The 19,930-nt window shown below is 40.3% G+C and overlaps 1 protein-coding gene across 1 annotated transcript in view; it reads left to right on the forward strand.

The window, feature by feature from the left end:
• The first annotated feature begins 1,853 nt into the window (after nt 1-1,853).
• LOC139691360 (putative ferric-chelate reductase 1 homolog) overlaps nt 1,854-19,930 on the forward strand; it is a 148,378-nt gene continuing 130,301 nt past the window's right edge. The window contains exon 1 of the mRNA XM_071589145.1: nt 1,854-2,602. The gene's annotated coding sequence lies outside the window, so the exon portion shown is untranslated. The remainder of the gene's footprint in view (nt 2,603-19,930) is intronic.

Consider the following 19,930-nt stretch of genomic DNA (forward strand, 5'->3'; position numbering starts at 1 on the left):
TGTCTCGGAGAAAACAAATCTAACTTACATTTAAAAATTAGGAGTTTATAAACTTACAGTAGTTGGATCAGGTTACCCATCTCGGAAGTGTTTTATGACTATGATTCGTAATGTTCGAAGCAGTAGGGTCATAATGAGCAAGGACATAAAGGCAAATAAGCTTCCTGGAGGAGGAGGAAATTGCTGGCAGGGACATTTATTATGGGTGTTGAGAAAAGGCTCGTCAAAACTTTGATATGGAGCAGGGTTTTGTACGGCGCGGAAACATGGCCGTTGAAGCAATACGATGAACGTGGATTGGAGGCTTTTGAAATGTGGGCATGGTGGGGAGAAGGTAAATTGGAGAGAGAGGAAAACAAACGAGGAAGTGCTGGGTATGGTGAGTGTGGAGGAGGAAAGGGGATTGGTGGGAGAAATCCAACAAGAGAGACGGATACACAGCGTTTTGATTGGCGATAGAGTGTTTAAGACAGTGATATGCAGAGAGGAGGACGTCAATTGGACGGGCATGTTGGACGGAATGGTTGGAGGAAGGAAGTATGCAGAATTGAAGAAGTGTTGTTGCGTGGAATAAGATTGTGTCTTGTTTGAAAGACTAAGAATTCTCGTGGTATTCGATGGTTTCTGGCTCAACTTTGTGGAATTTCATGTTCATGAAGTGAAGAACACAACGTATTTTTCCTCTGCTCTTTATTTTGGTACTACTAGTATCAACTCTTAGGCGTCATAATCAGGTACAAATTATGCAGTTAAGTATTTAGTTTCGAGATTTTTATTTCCGTTACGAGACAGAATTACAGAAGGGACTAAACTCTCAAAGAATCATAAAACAAAACATAACAAAAACACTGTTTTAGGAGGAGTTCCTCTTAAGTTGCGGTCCATTTATATACGATTCTTGTGGGGAAAGGGGTGGTTGAGATAGGAGGAGGGAGGAGGTGGATGGAGATGGGGGGGAAGAGGAGGGGTTGTGATCGGCGTTGTTGGGAAGGAGGAGAGGGGTGTTAAGCGTCAGGAGAGGCGGTCAATGGGGTTCAAATTGGGGGGGGGGGGTTGTTGCATCTTTCTGTGATGTAAAGGGCTGCTTGCAGGTTTGGGGAGATGTGTTCAAACAATAATTCGTTGATCAAATGACCCTTTTCCCAAATATTTCTGATTTCCAGCTCTTCTTACTTGTCCATCATCTTTCCGTTGTCCATTTGGTGTATCAGTTCCGGGTTGAAATCGCTCCCATGATTTTCTTCCCACAGATGCTTGGCGATGTGACGTTTCGTGAGTTCACAATTCCTAAAACAGCGTTTATGTTCCTCCGCTCGTTTTTTTAATGATCTCCCCATTTGGCGTATGTAGATAGCACTACAGTCCTTACAAGTTAACTTATAAATGCCACTTTGATTTTGTTTTTCCTACTTTGTATTTCTTAGTGTTCATGAATGATTTTCGGTTGTTCACATTGTAAAATGCTATCCGGAATTGTTTCCTAGGAAAGTGTTTGGCTTGTGAAATCAATCCATAATAAGGGAGTCTACGCCATTTGTAATTTTTCACATCCATTTTTACCGTGAAATAACGACAATTGAAATGATGAAAAGTGGGGGTATCTGAGTTATGCATTCGTGCATTTCCCCTCCACCCCTGGCCTCCCTCTTTCTACCGCCCCCTTCCCCAGAGCCCATTCACTCCTGCGATACAGGTCTTATACTCCACCGCCCCTCCCCACTCGGAGGAGGGGAGGGGCGACGCAGTGGAAAGGGGCCGGGAGGGAGGGTTTTCGAAGGGGAGGGTAGTCCTTATTTCCCGACACCTCGACTCGCGCCGAGAACCAGTCTCCAGCCGAACATAACAGTGGAAGACAGCCGGGCGCTTGGTCGTTCTCGCACTCCTGCTCCGCTACCTTCCGAGGGACGCCACGTTCGCGTACGGACCCCGCGCCACTCTCCTCCTTTAACGGCGAAGTAAGACGTTTGTTATCAAGAAGGAAGGAATCGCTCCTCATAAGCTGAAGAGAGGGAGGATCACAGTTTTCTTCGCTTTGCTTGCCACCGGGATTTTCGAAGTGTTGGACCGATTTCGATGTGCGATCTTGTGCATTAGTCTCGACTACGTCTAAGAAAAACACGTACTCATCGTTTGTGAATCGTATAATAAAATATTTACATTTGTGCTCCGTTTGTTAATGAGACGAGAGTGATAGAGAGAGGTTGCGAGTGTTTTGACCAGACCGCTTCGTCTAGGAATTCTTGTTCCAGTGTAATCGTGTCTTGTTAGTAATACTCGGGGATTGTTAATGCTAGCTGTTATTGTGTTCGAACAATTGAAGAGGGCGTTTTGGGGAATATTGACACCGTCTTTAATACTGTCTCCCTCAGCCAAATCTTACTTCCTTGAATAAGAACGCCTGGTTCTCACCGCGACTGTGCCCGAGAGTTCCTCGAGTGACCTCGTGTGTGTTTGAAAAAAATCCTTGTGACCCAAGTGTTCTCCTCTCTCGGTGATTGGCGAGTTAGTTGACTTCTTCGTTGAACCCGTGTCAGAAGTGGTCCCGGCCCCTCTCGTCGGAAGGAAGGAGTCATTGGACCAGTGAGGTTGACGGACGGAAGAGGTGAGTGTGTCTGCATGGTGGCGCCATCATCCCTTGACCTGTTGTGCCCGTGTTGAAAGAATCTCTCCATACGATTTGCCTCGATCGCTCTCTCGACCCGGCGGGGGTTAGCGATCGCCTTCGTCCTGAAGCGACTCGCGCCGCCTTTGTATTCTTCCCTCCCGTCTTGGTGTGAGGTAGTTTTCATTATAAATTTTTGGCGGGTACTTTCTGAATTATACCCAGGAAGAAACCATCGACTAGGGTGTATGGCAGGGAGTGATTCCACACCAGACATTCAACATAAAAAAAATAGGTTTCTCATCATTCCTAGTTGCGATAAATGTGTAAAAAAATTTAAAATAAATAGATGATGATAACTACAGGTGTGTGAACTAAGGATCTAAATGAGATGCACTTCCCTGCGCGTAAGAGAGGTGATGTTGGTAATAAGAGGGATTTGGGAACTAAAGCTAGGTTAGATAATGACGACATACTATGCTACATAGAACGAAAAAATAGAAATACCCCCCCAACCGCGGACGGACTGACCTTATATTTTCTGATCCCTTATTCTTCGTGGAAAAAATGACATGTTAAATCTATCTCCTCTACACTTGAAGTCTGTAATTTAATATACATAATCTCTCCTCCCGTAATATGATGGGAGTAATAATGCATTTTCAATACCACTACCTAAGAGACGCACTTCCAATTTATGCCAGAGATGATATCTGCTATTTAGCCTTCGCTCCATTGTGTGATTCCCCACCTAGCTCATCTAATGTTTTGGATACGCTACTAAGTTTATCATAGCAACGCTTTACAAATCTACTTCCACAACGCTTCACGCGTTCCAATTCGGCAATCAATCTAACTTCGTGAAAATTCCATTTATACTAGCAGCATATTATTCTAAACGAGGCCTAACCAATGAAAGATAACATTTCTCTTTTTAGCATTTTCATCACATATACCTAGTACTCTTCTAATAAACCCTAATTTTTGTTAGCTCGTCCACATATTCCCCGTATGTTTCACCCCAGGAGAGGTCGTGGTGAGGGTAATAAGTATTTAATCGAGCCTGTACTGTCTATTTCGGTATTTATGATGTAGTAGGTGTTCGGGAGGGAATTACAGGAAGGGTAGGTGCTAACAGGGGTGTAGACTGGACTTGTGCAGGGTTTTGGGGGGAGAGGCGTTCTAGGTGACGGGGTCCTGGTTATAGCAATTGAAATACGACTGATAATGAATACTATTAATTAGTTTTAGCGATGGAATCAAAAGTAGAACACCCAATAATAATAATAATTTAATAGAGTGGTTGGTATGTACGTAGGGAGGAAACTGTGATATGATTCGGCGATTGTTTTTTGCCGTGATTGTTAATCGTCTATTGTAATTATCCAGAGCAGAATTTAACTCTATTCATTCGAATTTTAATATTATTCATTACTCCTTGCGTCCACTTATCTATATCCAACATTTATATTCTTCCTTCCCCGTGCTGCTTCGTTTTTACCCAACATTCTCTCCTCTTGTCCACCGCAGTCTTCAGCTTTCCAATCGTCACCCAAATGTATCTCCTGCAGCAGATTTTTCTACTCCATTCGAATTTGGCCCAAAAATCTTTCCCTTCCCCTCATATTATAAGCAATTATTATTTTTTCTGCCTTGATTAATTGTATTTTTTTCTAATTTACTACTCACATTTTCGTTTTCAGTAAAAATCGAGCATAAATTGTTTCTTCTAAGTGTTTAATGCTGATTCTCACGAGTATTAAGCTTTTTTAAAAATTGTGAATTTAAAAAAATCATTAATATAAGAAGTCACGCGAAGAGAATCATCAACCTAATCAATTTTTTCGTTGCATTAAATCTTTCGTCAACCCGCCGTTCATGTTGGCACAATAATCCCCGAAGTGGCCGCCCGGTGACCTAACACCACCCGCCATACGCCCTTTCTTGTGGGGGTATTTCGTGGATTTGCAAGTGTTTTCCGGCTCAAAAAAATATTTTTCACTTCTGCTGCATTCCTTTAAGGTTAAACGGCGAAATAATAATTAACACGATCAGTTATTACGTATAAACTTAGGGTAAAGTCGTTTTCGTCTGAATAGTGTTTCAATAAGTTGAACTTTTTTGACGTCTTCTGAAATTAAGCGTGTAAGTGTTAAGTTCGCGTATTCGTAAAATGTATAATAGTTATAATTATATATGAATCAGTTGATTAACTTTCATGAATGTTGCATTTACGGTGTGTTTCGTCACCCGCACCCTTAGACTGACCCTTTCGGTGGATCGGGGGGTGCCATGCGGACATATGTGGAATTAGTGGTGGCATGGGTGAGGACCTAACACCCCTTGCCATACGTTCTTGAGGCGTTTTACGGGGTAGTACATGAATAACAATGATGTTGAAAATAATTATAACGGCGTGTGAAACTTCACACATCAGGGTAGGGGGGCCAGTTCCTTTCACTGTGCCGGTTATGGTTTCCCAGGAAGATCTGGTACCCGAAATATCACTTTAGCTTGGGTGGAGCTGCAGGTGCCCAGAGTGCCTTGCCCGGGAATAGAACCCAGGACCCTCCGGTCAGCAGTCCAACGCTCAACCCCCTGGGCTACCGCAACCGACACACTCACACATATATATAATATATACATATATATAATATATATATATATATATATATATATATATATATATATATATATATATATATATATATATATAATTAATATTTTTACATACTAAACATTGGATTTAATTCTATATTGGCCCACGGACGAATGTACGTTTCGTGAACTGCGACCACGCTTGTCGACGATGGAGATCGGATTTGGGCGTTCGGATTTCCTAGCGTCCACCGTCAGCTGTTCCGTCTAGCAAATATTTCTCACCTCACGTCGTTAAGTTCTTCTCACCGTCGGAATTGGGTGATATTTTGGTCTGTCGCCCTTAGCACCCACTCCGTTGTGTAACGGTTCGGGGGAATAAAAATAGTGATAAAAAGGAATTGATTTGCCTCTCGCTCAGTCGGACGAAATGGAGCTGAATCGATGTATTGGTAACATTTTGATCCCAATCGCGGGGCCATTTTTATATTCACCTTGACTTGAGCCTATGGACGATTTTTTTAAACATTAAATTTTGCGGTTAATTTCGATTCTGGCATTTAGCCACCCGTTTAATGCTTATTTAAAAATGCTCTGATTAGAATCAGCCTAAAAGGAAACAATAAAATACGCTATGCTTTTTTTAAAGAATGAATTTGTGTATTTGCGGCTGTCATCGTGGTGTATAGTACCACCACAACCATCATATAAATGAAATCAATGTTTGAGGAATTGAATTACTCAAATTTGAATTTGCCGAGTATTTTACTGGTTACACGTAAAAAATAAATTCTCACGCGTTACCCAGTGGACTTTCTTATTGATGGTTTATTAGCTATTGAGTCTCGGATTACACATACATGTGTGTGTGTGTGTGTATATATATATATATATATATATATATATATATATATACATATATGCATGCATAAGGGTCGCGGTAGTCCAGGGGTAGAGCGTTGGACTACTGACCGGAAGGCCAGGGTTCGGGCAGTCCATCTGGCCTCCCTCACCGTCTTCCTATGAAACCACGACCAGCACAGGGAAAGGAACTGGCCCCTCTACCGTTATGTATGCGTGTGGGTATGTATATGTATATACACACACAGATATATATATATACATGTATGTATATTTATATATGTATGTATATATATATGTATAAATATGTATATATATATATATGTGTATGTATACATATGTATATGTATTTATGTATATATATATGTATATATGTATGTATATATATATATATGTATTTATATATATAAATATATATATGTATATGTATTTATGTGTATATATGTATGTATATAAATATGTATATATATGTATATATATATATATACACACACACACATGTATGTGTAATCCGAGACTCAATAGCTAATAAGTATATATAAGTATAAATAATATATATATACGGATATATATATACACACACAAACAAAGAGAGCAAATACTTTAGGGTACCAGCTAGTGTTAAACAAAATAAAAAGGAAAATGATGGTATTAAAAAAATCTGAAATATTTAGCTCTCATCTGCGAATTTGCGTCTGCCTTCAGATGGACTTGGTTAATTATTTTTTATTCGAAAGTGGCTCATTGTAAAAACTTAACTTCCACGTCGAAAAGGATGAAATCAGAAGTGTGTTTACGTAGTTGGTCGTTTCCTTAGTCCTTCACTGAATGTTAGGTACATTTTATACGAATTTGAGAGAATTTATTCCACTTGACAATAGTTGGTCTCATCACCAGGAAGTTAATTTCTTCTCTTTTATTATTTACCGTACATTGAGTGAAGCGTTAGGGGAGCAATGTTGGCAAAAGATGCAATTATCTTACGCAGCCAGTGTTTCAAAGGTCTCGTATTTGAGAAATACGATGATGGAAGCGTTTATGGACCTCCTCATACATAGTCTTCGCTTTCCCCGCCCACGTCGACCCACACAGGTTGCCTGTTGAAAAAAGAAATAAAAATCCCCCCATTTAGAAGAAGATGGTCCAGTTACTTTTTCCGAAGCTGTTTAAGTGGCGGTTGAGTCCTGTCGTCCGTGAAAAAGTTCATGTTTTATTTATGTTTGCCGTGAAAAATCGCTTCCGAGAGCTGATCATCCGCCTCCCTTCTCTTCCATCTCTTTATGGACATACCACACTTGATTTGATGGCCGCATTTCGGACCTCTTGAAGGCTCTTCTTCCGCATGTTTTTAGATCCAGCCGCGAGTGCCCATGTTGTAATCTCACCGTCTCGCAATAGCGTTGAGAATCCAGACATGCTACCTTATGCTCAATACGAATTCTCACACACGTTTAGCCTGCAGTCGTTGAAATTACCACGCCGGGACCACATTTTTTAATGCGATTCAGGAGGTTCGAATGTGAATGCAGAAACACGCGTTTCCGGTGTCAATTTGAAGTAGCTTTGCTTTCGATTGTTCCGCTCTACTACGTGTATAGTGGGTGCATTCCAACAATATGTTGTTGAGTGTGATGTCACGATTTTTTTAATATGCTGTCAAATTTCCACGACCTATTCATTTACCCCTGGGAATTTGAGGCGTTCGACAGTTTTGAGGGGAATTGGGATGGTCCCGTGTCTAACGCGCTGGCTTCTCACCCAGGGTTCGAATTCCGGAAGGTAAAAGATATTGTACCGGCGTATCCCGATCCCTACTTGAGGTGTTTTGTAGTGAGCACGTTGAGTGAGTACGCCGTCCGTCGGATGGGACGTTAAACTGCGGACCCCTTGGCGCCTTTCGTATAGAGTAGGCTGATGCCAACGCCGGGTTTTTCTCCACCCTTCATCCTGTTCTGTCCCTCCCTAATGGCGCAAATGGCCTCAACTGTCGGTTGGTAAAACTACTACTGAAGTTTTGACCTCGAGAATCGTCACTGAAGGAAGTGCTGTCATAAATATTTCAATTCACCCTCAACTTTTGACGACGTAATCGGATCTCCATAAGTAAACAGTTGAATTACCATCGCCCGCTCTTCGCGAACTCTCAGAGAATGCGGATATGCATCGCATACGATGGAGTAGGGAGTGATGGTTCGGAACGGGGGCTATTTAAAGCGTTGTAGGTCCTTTTAGTCCTCCGACTTATCACGCACTCGCCAGTTAAACCCGAGAGGTCGCGAGTTCGAATCCCAACTCAGGCACGAACGTTTTATTATGTTTGCGTGTCTGGGATGCGTTTACGTGTCGATTTCGTACTCTTACGGTTGAGTGTGACCTCTCTTCGCCTTTGAGAAGCGACCGACGGTGTTTATGGAGCGGAAAGCTGGGCACTGGTGCGCTGGCAGATCACGCACCAGAGGGGAGGAAGAAGGCACGGTGTTTAGCGGAGAGGTACGACTGCACACGTGTGAAGCGTGCGGGAGATTTTGTCGGGCGTACGCTTTCGATCACGGGGGAATGGTATTCCAGTAGATACAGCGCCCGTGCTGCTGACTGGAGGGCTCGGATTCGATCCCGGGTGACAGCCCTGGACACGCCTACCTTAGTCTACATCTACATAATACCCCGCAAGCCGCCGCATGGGCACATGGATGGGGGTGTTAGGTCACCACCCGTAAAAGAGAGCAGTACCACAGTCAAAATCAACACCCTTCCACCTTCTCTCAATGCGTGCTATTGATCTGGTTACCATGTGTTCCCGATCAATTGAAAGGGTGAGCGGAATTGGGGCGACCATTCAGGAAAATTGAAGACCCGTTTAATGGAATTATTCACCAAGCATTGAACTGACAACGATGGCAAGAGAAAAACATTTAAAATCGGTCTCTCGTTTTATTTTGATCGGGATCATTACCCGCCGGACATGAAGTGAGGAGATGAGGGGAAATATAGTATACCTCGTACGTTCCCAACTATTTTCCCCAATGCTACCCATTTATTCGTTTACATTGTTTGCAAAAAAATTATCGGGAAAAGTGAAAAAAAAATAATTTATTTCAGATATTGCTACCATGTCTGAAAATTCTTTAAAGTATATCCGTTGAGTGTCGTCACACTAATGCCAGCGGGTTTTTCACGACTCGAAGGCTCCCTGGTAGGCGGATTCCGGAAGATCCTTAAGGGTACGGGTACAAAACTTCTTCGACGGAACTTAGGGTCCCATGACGGTGTCGTTAATGGGAGAATTTCACTTTAGGGAAGAGGAAGGGGAGTGTGCTGGTGCCAAGTCGGGACTGTAAGTGGGGTGGGGAATTGTTGCGATGCCGTTGCGGTAGGTCTTCGCTAGCAGACACTCGACTTTGCTCTTGGTCGTCAATCAAAGACCTTCGGGAAGACGAGTTCAGCGCAGATCTTTCGCGTCGCCGAAGTTTTAGTGATGAAGGTGTGCACGGTCATCTTATCAATGCCAATACGATCTGCGATCATGCGCACAGTTGACCGACGGTCTAAATTCAGAACTTTAAGCACACGTCAGGAAAAGATTGTTATCGATATTTTTTACCCAAACCTTGAATGTCTTATCGTTTCCCCTTTGAGTTGTTGTCACGAATAATGCACGACAAACACGACTGCTAGTATACAATACGTGTTCGGTAGTCCATCTCTCTTTTTCCCATTTTGTGGTAGTTGTCCGTATGGCCGGTGTATTTATGGGTGCCGAAATATGTATTCTATAATTGATGAAGTTTTCTTTGGTCTTCCACCGGGTCAGGGGTTCCATGTTGGGCGACGTTTCGATGCCCTACTCGTGCATCGTCCTTAGGGATGATGCACGAGTCGGGCATCGAAATGTCGGCCAACATGAAACCCCTGACCCGGTGGAAGACCAAAGAAAACTTCAAGGAAATACGCCGGGAAAGCATCAGATCTTACTTCATGAATTCTATAATATGGGATGAGAGTTTCCTTACTTAAGTCACCTGGGGTTTATTTTTTAATTTTTCCGGCGGTCATAAAATGACCCGGCACACCTTTTAGATTTGGATGTGAATAAGTACGATACAGATTTGAACCGATGGTCACCCGGTCAGTAGGATGAAAGTTTATTATCCGACCCACCGCGACAAATCCTATCACTATTGACTGGAGAATTTTAACGGACTTTTAATGGGTGGAAATGGTATTTAATTGAACTTTTGTGTTTTGGGACATAAAATATGCCAAGTCTATGTAAATGTAACCATCCCCAAATTGCCCAAATGAAGCGAAACTTAGGGATGCCAGGACGAGCATGAATTTCCACCCAAAGCGGTTGTTTGCTGTAGGAGTAATTATGGTAAACCTGGAAGAAATATGGAAGGTATGACATGGGACATGGAGGACTTAGAATTGCTAAAAGACAATTAAGACAAGTGTGCTTCGCTGGTTTGGCCGTGTTGGGAGAGAATGGATATGGGTCGTATTTCCATACCGAAGCAATCAAACACAAGGTTGTATGGTTGTTTGGAGAGTGGAGAAGAGGAAGAGGTGGAACTAGAAAGTCGTTGGTTAGTGTGATCGAAGAAAATCTCAAGACGAAAGCTATTATATTGACAAAATACTCCGTCACTTGGGCGTGTGGCAGGGGGGTGTTAGGACACCAGTCATATATGCAAAAATATCAGCTCATACACACACTTGATTTACATGCTACATCTAGTGGTGATTACGAGAACCTTTCAGTCTAACCTCTTAGTTTGTGTAGAGAAACACTCGTGCACATACATGGAAATCATGTACATCATGAATTAATTACTGTACTTGACTCAAACATCAAATTCTGGCAATGAAGGTAATTGAAATTTTTTTAGCGGTCTTGGGTTTGGTTTTGTTGTGCAAAGAAAAGAAAGAATGCTTAGATCTGTGTCTGCAACGGTGTCTATCTCTCTCTCTTATTTCATTCAAAGTGGTCGAATCTACCGATATATAATTTGGTGCCATAATAATTTCCTTTCCATCGCGAGTAAACTCAGAGGTGCCCCGTACCGTTAATGACAGCTTTCAAGTTTTTTCAAGTCGCCCATGCTCTCTTAAGAGATTCAAGTTGCCTCTAGCCTAATTTCTTCAGCATACTCTTCACGCTAAAATATATTTTCCTCGCAAATGATATAATTTCTGAGGGATATTATCTAAACTATAACTACTCATTCGAATCAATTTGTTTTTTCTTTCCCAAGTCGATCCAAGAAACTTGGCGCGTGTTCCAAATGCGGTGGCCTAGAGAAAGCGAAGTAACTCACCTCTCCCCATTACCTTTTCATTACATTTCATGCAATAAATGTAATGTAGCCTAACTTCTTTAAGGCTAACTCGCGTATTCCACTAATATCAGGAGTAGCAGGAGATCATGGTATGCATGGAAATGAATGGATATATTGGTGGCAAGCGAAGGGAATGAAATGGTGTAGTAGAAATAAGTGAATGGGAGTAAACTAACTGGTGGAATGTGGTTCTCCGCCTGCTCTGAAAGGGAAAGGCGTGTGCGAGGTTGCCGTAGGGTGGAATTCTCACCTCGTTGCCCGTCGTTAGTTTGCCCTTCGAATTTAGGGAAAGAGGATTTTGAGTGTTGGCGGTGGGGATATGGCTCGAGTGAATGCGAAAGACTAGTTGGAGGTTACCCGTGGGTCACCCGCGTGTGCACAACCGCTGATCTCGTTCCACTGTGAAGACTGACTCCCTTGTCTTGAAACGTCGTCGAGGTTTGAAGGTCGCCTTTCGTTCGAATAGATGAGATGTGGTGTGTGGCATTGAGACTTTATTTTTTTGAATGAAATGGCGGCGGTTCTCCGAGTTCTATCGAGGATATTTTCTTTTTCAGTAAAAGGGAGAAAATCAAGACTCGGGTCTACTTTCTCTGCATCTCCAGTTGAATCCAGAGAAATGCACAGGCGGTGTCACCGTACCCGAACGTGCTGTGCGCATGCTTAGGTTTACCATCTTGGAGACTTCAACGATAGCTGCTCCGCTAGGTTCACATAAACGGGGGGAGGGGGAATGACTTTCTAAACTCTGTGCCCTTTGCAGGTTAATATCACTTTTCTTCGGTTTATGGTCCGTTTAGTTTAATATGGTATGGCTGTTGGTAGTTTTTACCCAATTTTCAGATAATTCAATGTTATATAAGAGAAAGAGACCGTGTGCGTGTGTATACATAAATATATACACAGACACATACATAGATATTATGATATTTTATATATATATACATATATATATACATATTATATAATATATAGATTATATATACATATATTATTATATATAATATTTATATATATGTGTATATATATATATATATAATTGATGAAAAATTTCAAACGCAGACACACAAAGAAAGGACACTCACATGTAGTTTTGATGTTACCACGGAATTTCGACCTTTCTTTGTGCTTCTGTGTTTGAATATATTTGTTTTTATACATTTGTGTCATCACCGAAGAGCGTTCTGTTTCGAAGATATATATGTGTGTGTATATATATATATATATATATATATATATATATATATACATACATATACATGTATACATATACATACATACACACAATATATAATAAAATTCAATCCATATGTGGTCCCCCACCCGATAGTTCAAATATTTATGTCATCCAACTGATATATGAAATAATTTCTATCTTAGTCAGGTATTCTACGCATTAAAGATATGCTTTGAAAGGTTGTATCGAATATTACATGCAGCAGGGACTTCCTGGTGCCTAAATCCTTGATTTCCCTATCTTGTATCCTTGTTCATTTCTGAGTAATATCGACCCTAGCCTCAATGGCATGTACTAAGTATTCAGAAAATTTTTCTCTGGGCAACTTTTAAGCTCGTCTACGTCGCCCTTTACACTGGTTGGATGTTCTTTTGGAAATTATGAAATGAAACCAATAAACAGTGAATTTTCGTGACTACCATTCCAACCTGACTGACTAACAACCAGTATCTTTTTTTACGGAAAGTACGAGATGAGCTACGCTAGTTCTGTCATTTTTGAGGAAATGTGAGAGCCGAGAGTGACCATTGAATACAGAGAAAATAAGCGTGAATGCTTTTCAGAGGTAGGGATCACTCGAGTGTACTCTAGTTTTTGGCAAGGTTCAGAATAATCGAATGTAAGAATGATACCAAGGGAATTACCATGACTCCCTTCTATTTAGATAGGTCAGACCGCAATGATGAGGAAGATAATCCCCAGGACAGATAGATTCAAATATCAGTCCTGCTCAACTATCCTGATCAGCAGTCCTGATCAACAGTCCTGATCAACAGTCCTGATCAACAATCAGGAATCATGATGGTTAGAGATCAAAGTAGCTATGGAAACACTAGTAAATACATTGGAATTACAAGCGAAGACGAGATTACACGCTGCGTATACATAAGATATATTCGTATGTACATGTGTATGTTTGTGGTAATGCATGTATTTGCATGCATGTAAGTTAAAATGGGCTTTGCATGAATTTATGCGTCTCTGTGGGCATAAAATGGCATTCATTTGTGGCTTCTTGAGGGGTATTATGTAGATGTAAAATGCGAACGGAAGAGTTTTTTTTACAAAGTAGTGTGAAGGATGCTCGATGGAGTAACATAACGACGACGAGACAGAGCTTTTGTAAAAGCGAGTTTAAAAGTTAGGAGAAATAAATCAAAATAGGGATTTTCTATTTGACCTCGCCCACTCAGAAATGAAACTGCTTTAAAGGTCTTGTATGCGTGTGTATTAATGTAGGGTAAACTTTCCAGTGGGTGATGTTAAGTCAAGGAGATGCGATCGAAAAGGATTGGTGGTGTGAGGTTGATGCGGGGGATTTTAAATGCGTGAGTTCGTTGAAATGCCAGCTCATCACCGCAGGGAAAAAGTGCGTGCGGGATTGGATGACGTGGGGTTCCGCGGGAGGGGAGTAGAAATGTTTTTCTGAAGACGGAGGGGGACCTCAGGGCAAAATGGGGGGGGGGGTGGCAGTGGTCCGGTCCCCCCGCCTCTCTCCCACCTCTCTCTTTCCCGCAGACCGTTTAACCGGCCTTCCCAACTTTTCCTTCCCCTTTGCGGCCGGCCTTGCCTTCTCGCATTCATCCGGTCCCCATCGAAGGAAAGGCCCAACCTCGGTCACTCTTCTACTCACGTGGAACACGCCTATTTACGTACGTCCTTAACGGAGTCACCATATTGTCCTAATCGCATGTGAAGTACGCGTATATCCTTCTGGGGTCGCCCTGGGGTATCCTGCTTATGCAACCGTTCGCGTTTGGACGCCCCCGAAAGCGCAAAAATGTGTCTGACTTAGCGGAGACGGCGGGAGGGGAAGGGGAAATATTGTTTCGTGTGCGTTCGAAGCGCGCGCCCAAATATCGTAAAGGTTTCGGATGAGTTAATCTCTTTTTGGTCCATTATTGGGAATCATTTCGATCAAAACGGGCCCACATAGTGAAGAGTATTCAATCGGGGTTGAATCCGTGGAAATTAAGGTATTATGGAATTTTTTCACAAGTTCGATTAAGGCAGCGTTTTGAAAGGTACAACGTGTTTTGGCACGCAGTTGGGAGGTCAAATACCCAAATGAATATGCCACAGGGCAGCGTTCGTGCCGTTACTTTAATTAAATTCGTGTGAATTACCATTTTCGTGATTTTAATTGTGGAAAAAGGACCAGTAATGAGGAGATTTTTTTATATCTCCCGGTATAATTAATACTCGCGGCTAAGTAATCACTAAGTGAAAAAATATAACAGTATTATATATATATATATATATATATATATATATATATATATATATATATATATATATATATATATATATATGTGTGTGTGTGTGTGTGTGTGTGTGTGTGTGTGTGTATATGTGTATATATATACATATGTATATATATCTGTATATATATGAATATATATGTATATATATGTGTGTATATGTATGTATATATATATATATATATATATATGTATATATATATATATATATATATGTATATATATATATATATATATGTATATATATATATATGTATATATATATATGTGTGTGTATATATATATTTATATACACACATATGTAGATTTTTAAAACAGAGAAACACAAAGAAAGGACACTCGCATATGCAGTTTTGACGTTTCGAAAGCACGACCGTCGTTATCAGATGGCGTGCCGTGGAAACGTCAAAACTACATATGCGAGTGTCCTTTCTTTGTGTTTCTATGATTTAAAAATCTACATCTGTTTTTATATTTATATACATATAGTTAGCACTAGCGGACAAAGACAAAAACACGTTGATTATATTCACCATTGACTCTTATAGTGCCTGAAATCAATGGAACACTTTGCATGCCAACTTGGAGGCAAAGATATTTTTTAATAATGTCATTATTACCTGTCAATATCATTCAAAAATATACTTTTTATTTGCGTCCTTGTCTTATGTTATTATTAGTGTAAGAAATAATACTTTCATTCGTTGCCGCTTAGGGCACTGAAATAAAACGGTGACTTGCCAGGTTTCTCAATTCGGACGTTTCGACACGCCTAGGGGCGGGTAACTTCTCTTGGCTTTCCGTCTTCGGGCGGCGCGATGACGCAAGTTTCGTGGGCTGCCTTGCGGTGTTATCGCCCAGGGGAAACCGCGAGCCTTGAACCCACTCCATCTCGAGGAGTGCATACCTACCGGTTGAAGACGAGGAAGCGAAGAGGAAGGTTTCGGAGAGGGGAATTAGGTCGACCCGCCGGGGAAAGGGTAGGATGAGAGAGGGATGGATATACCATTATGCATATTGGGTTGACATCGAAAACACGTCCGACAGATGAATCTTTTCTTATGCGCCATCTTGTAAATCCATCCGAAGATGATTTTGTTTTCAATGCCATCCCTTTGTTGAATAGAAAAGTTGGCGAAAGTGAAAAAAGTATATATATATATATATGTATATATATATATATATATATATATATATATATATATATATGTATATATATATATATAATATATTTATATTTGGGCGGCACAATCGAGCACAAATAAAATAGTAACACTTACACATATATATATTTGTGTATACATATATTTCTATGTACATATATATCTATATAAACACAGTAATCAAGGTCGGTGTGGTAGGTGATGGCGGAGTTCACCCAGTACTAAGGCCGACGGCGTGCGGTGGGGCCAGATCCTTTCCCTGTGCCGGTTATGCTTTCCCAGGAAGACCTGGTACCCGAAAAATCACTTTAGCTTGGGTGGAGCTGCAGGTGCCTAGAGTGCCTTGCCCGGGAATCGAACCCGGGCCTCTCCGGTTAGCAGTCCAACGCTCTACACACTGGACTACCACGACCCACATATTTTCTTCGCTATCGTAATTCTTCTCTCCAAATGCCCTTGCTAAATTAGACCCCTTTTACGTCCGACAATCGGGGGGGGGATAAGTTGGGGGGGGTAGTAGGGTGAGCGGTTTTTAAATGTGAAAGATAAATAGCTCGGTGGGCTAAGTTGCCAATCCCCAAGGCAGCAATGGCTCGTCATTCGGACGACAGGTGGTCGTTGATTTGCGTGGAATGGCGATTCATGTCTCCGCTCGACCTCGCATGCGTTGAAACTGGGAGCCGTGGGACGTCTAGCCCTTTGGCTCCCGCTTCCCCCTCGAGGTTGCCGGTGACCTACGGTTGGTCAGTACCGTGGGGATCTTATCGATGCCCAATTGACCTATGGTTAAATATTTATTTTATATTTAACGCCGTTGAGGTGGACAGAGTTAAATGTCCTCGAGTCCAGGACGAGGGGAATTAAGATAAAGTTATTCTCCAGCGACAGAAAATTAACACGTTGGACCGAGAGATGCCTGGAAGATTAATTTCTTCCTCTTAAAAATAATAATATCCACATGTATCCGGCGAAACTAAACTACCACGTAAATCGTCGCTTTCTTCAAGCGAATGACTATTTTTGACTATTTTCGCGCGAGGTTGGTAGAAAAAATTTGAATACACTATTTAAAAAAAATGGCAATTCTGTTTAGCATCCTCCTGTGGTCCTCAAAGCGCTCGCCAACTTCTGGAAATACCATGATTTCGGTACAAGTGGAGCGTTTTTTTAATTGAAAGATTTTTTTCAAATGTGAATTAGGGACCCTTATTTTTTCTTAGATCTATTGTATTTTTGGTTAAGAATGGTTACGAAAATGAATATTTACCACATATTTCTGAGCCAAACGCCCAGCGTTTCGTGTTATATCAGCGACAGAGATTCGTGCAGACCTTACTCGAAGATCTCGTAATCCCAAATTTCGTGAATTTTAGTGAATTTTCACAAAGGATTTCTTCCATTCCGTCGAATACGCAATCCTTCCACCAGAATGCGAAAGTCTACATGATATAGTCTGATTAGGAAATACAATATTTCGTCGTGGGAATCAGCACTGTTCAAAACGGTTGTCAAAACGGCCCGTTTTAATCGAAATTTCGTCAATCAGCTGATCAACAATCGTACGTCCAAAATAATCAATTGACTTTGAAATCAGTCGTAATGCTAATACAAATTAATTGATCGTTGACTTGATCGTTGTTTAAACAGTCAATAGGGTAACAATTTGACGTTTCATTTGTTTATCTGAGTCGGTGGAACCGAAACAATGATCAAAACAGGAAGTCATTGTCGATGAAGCCATGATTTTTGCTATCGAAATCATGTCCATGGATATAAATATTATCTATTATTCAATAATTACATAGAACTTGTCAACATAGCCTCCGGTGATTATATCGGGGAGGCCTGCCACTATATAGTATGTACACGTACTCAAGTCAGCGGTGCGCTAATACCTTATCTGGAAGCAACGTTTGCGTCTTCGGTCGCTGTAAAGAAAACAAATGGATGTGTAACGATACCTTTAAGGCAAACATTAAGTGAGAATCGTGTGTATGTGTTGGCGAGTGTCTCTAAGACACCGCGTGTGATTAGTGAACTTAACGTTAGGAGCCATTTAAGAATTATTCCAGTTCATATTTTGATAGCTATGCATCCACGTTTCCACGTTATGCTAAGTTCTTCAAAATCGATACATTGATTCAGCACCTTTTACCGATCCCGTATTTTAACCTTGAATATTAAGAATATTCAGTAGCTTTTAAAGCGGAATATTTTTTTTGTCTTTTGTCGGAAGTTTAAAAAATTAAGTTCATTCTGAATCCTGATGAGGTGGATAATTGGAATTCTAAAAATCGATTGTGTGGATCACGGTTTAACGCCTAAGTTTGGTGCAGAGGTCCACTCTCAGGGGCAGTCGCGGCTCATTAGTTTAATAGGCCAATTAGGGCCAAGGAGTCGTGTGTGTGTGTGTATAAATATAAATAATATATATATATATATATATATATATATATATATATATAATGTATGTGTAATATAATTAGGTAATATACCGGTTAAGGCAGGTTTTTGGATGGACACAGCTACAAAATAAATATTTTTTGACTCCTAACAAAACACAAAATCCAGTGTCCTACTCTAAATCAACATATATATATATATATATAAAATATATACCTATATATATGTATGTGTATATATATATATATATATATATATATATATATAAATATATACCTATATATATATGTATGTGTATATATATATATATAATATATACCTATATATATGTATGTGTATATATATATATATACATATATACATGTTTTCAAACACACACATACATACACATGCATACATAGACACACAACATCCATACAATACAAAATGTGTATATATTTTATTTTCTTGACTCTATTGGGTTATTGAATGAGATAGCAATTTAAAAAAAATAGAGATGCGAATTAAGGTGGAAAGTTATGATACCTGTGTATTTAACCTGAATTTCAGCAGTGTTTCCGTATACATTTTTATTTGTCAGTATATCTGGGAAGCCCCTTTGTGGTGAACCTGTTCCACGACCCATTTTCAGTATTGGCCATTGTCTTTTACCGCGAAGTCTGTTTGATTGACGAAGGGGAGGGCCATCCTCGCCACAACATGGGAAATCCACGCATTCGGGGTAATAGGTTTTGGGTTCCAGTTTCATTTTTTTTGGTACCTTTCTAACCTCATGTTTCTCAGAAAGATAAGGGGTATCCAAATAATCAAATCAGAATTGCGTTTTTGGAAAAATTGAGGGAAGTTGGCTAATTACGGAAATCGCCTTGAATTCTTGTTTCTATTATGGCGACAAGGGTTTTTTTTTCCAGTTTACAGTTTAATGAGCCCATATTGTGCATTATATTGTGAAAAAATTGTCAATATTAAAACATTACGTAAACCCTAAACTCTCAAGGCATCACCATAACCAATTAATTGTAATATTTACGTAACGTTGTCTCCTTCCTCGTGATTTTAAATGGATTTGTGAATTCGTTTTTGCGCTTCTCAATTATACGTTTAAACCAAAAATGTATTTAGTCATCATATACTCAACACGGTTATTTAGATTTAAAATACTCATAATTATATTTATTTATAATTAAAATATAATTCATCAACTGACTTTAAAGATTAATGAGTGATTATTTCTCACCGAACACTTCCGCGGCAACGGCTTATCAAATTTCTCAAAATGACATCAAGATGGCCATGTTCAGTGAGTAATATTTTTGCTATATTATTAATAATTATGTTCCATTAAAATAAAAAACGTACGAATGTAACTTTTAGTGATTGTAGATCGATTTTATCTCGATGTAGGTGCGTAAAAAGCAGTAAAAATTGTGTTTATATGCATATGTGTGTGTGCGCGCGTGTATATT

This window comes from Hetaerina americana, unplaced genomic scaffold, assembly GCF_022747635.1.
Source record: "Hetaerina americana unplaced genomic scaffold, ioHetAmer1.1.p SCAF_33, whole genome shotgun sequence".
In the NCBI taxonomy this organism is placed as follows: domain Eukaryota; kingdom Metazoa; phylum Arthropoda; class Insecta; order Odonata; family Calopterygidae; genus Hetaerina; species Hetaerina americana.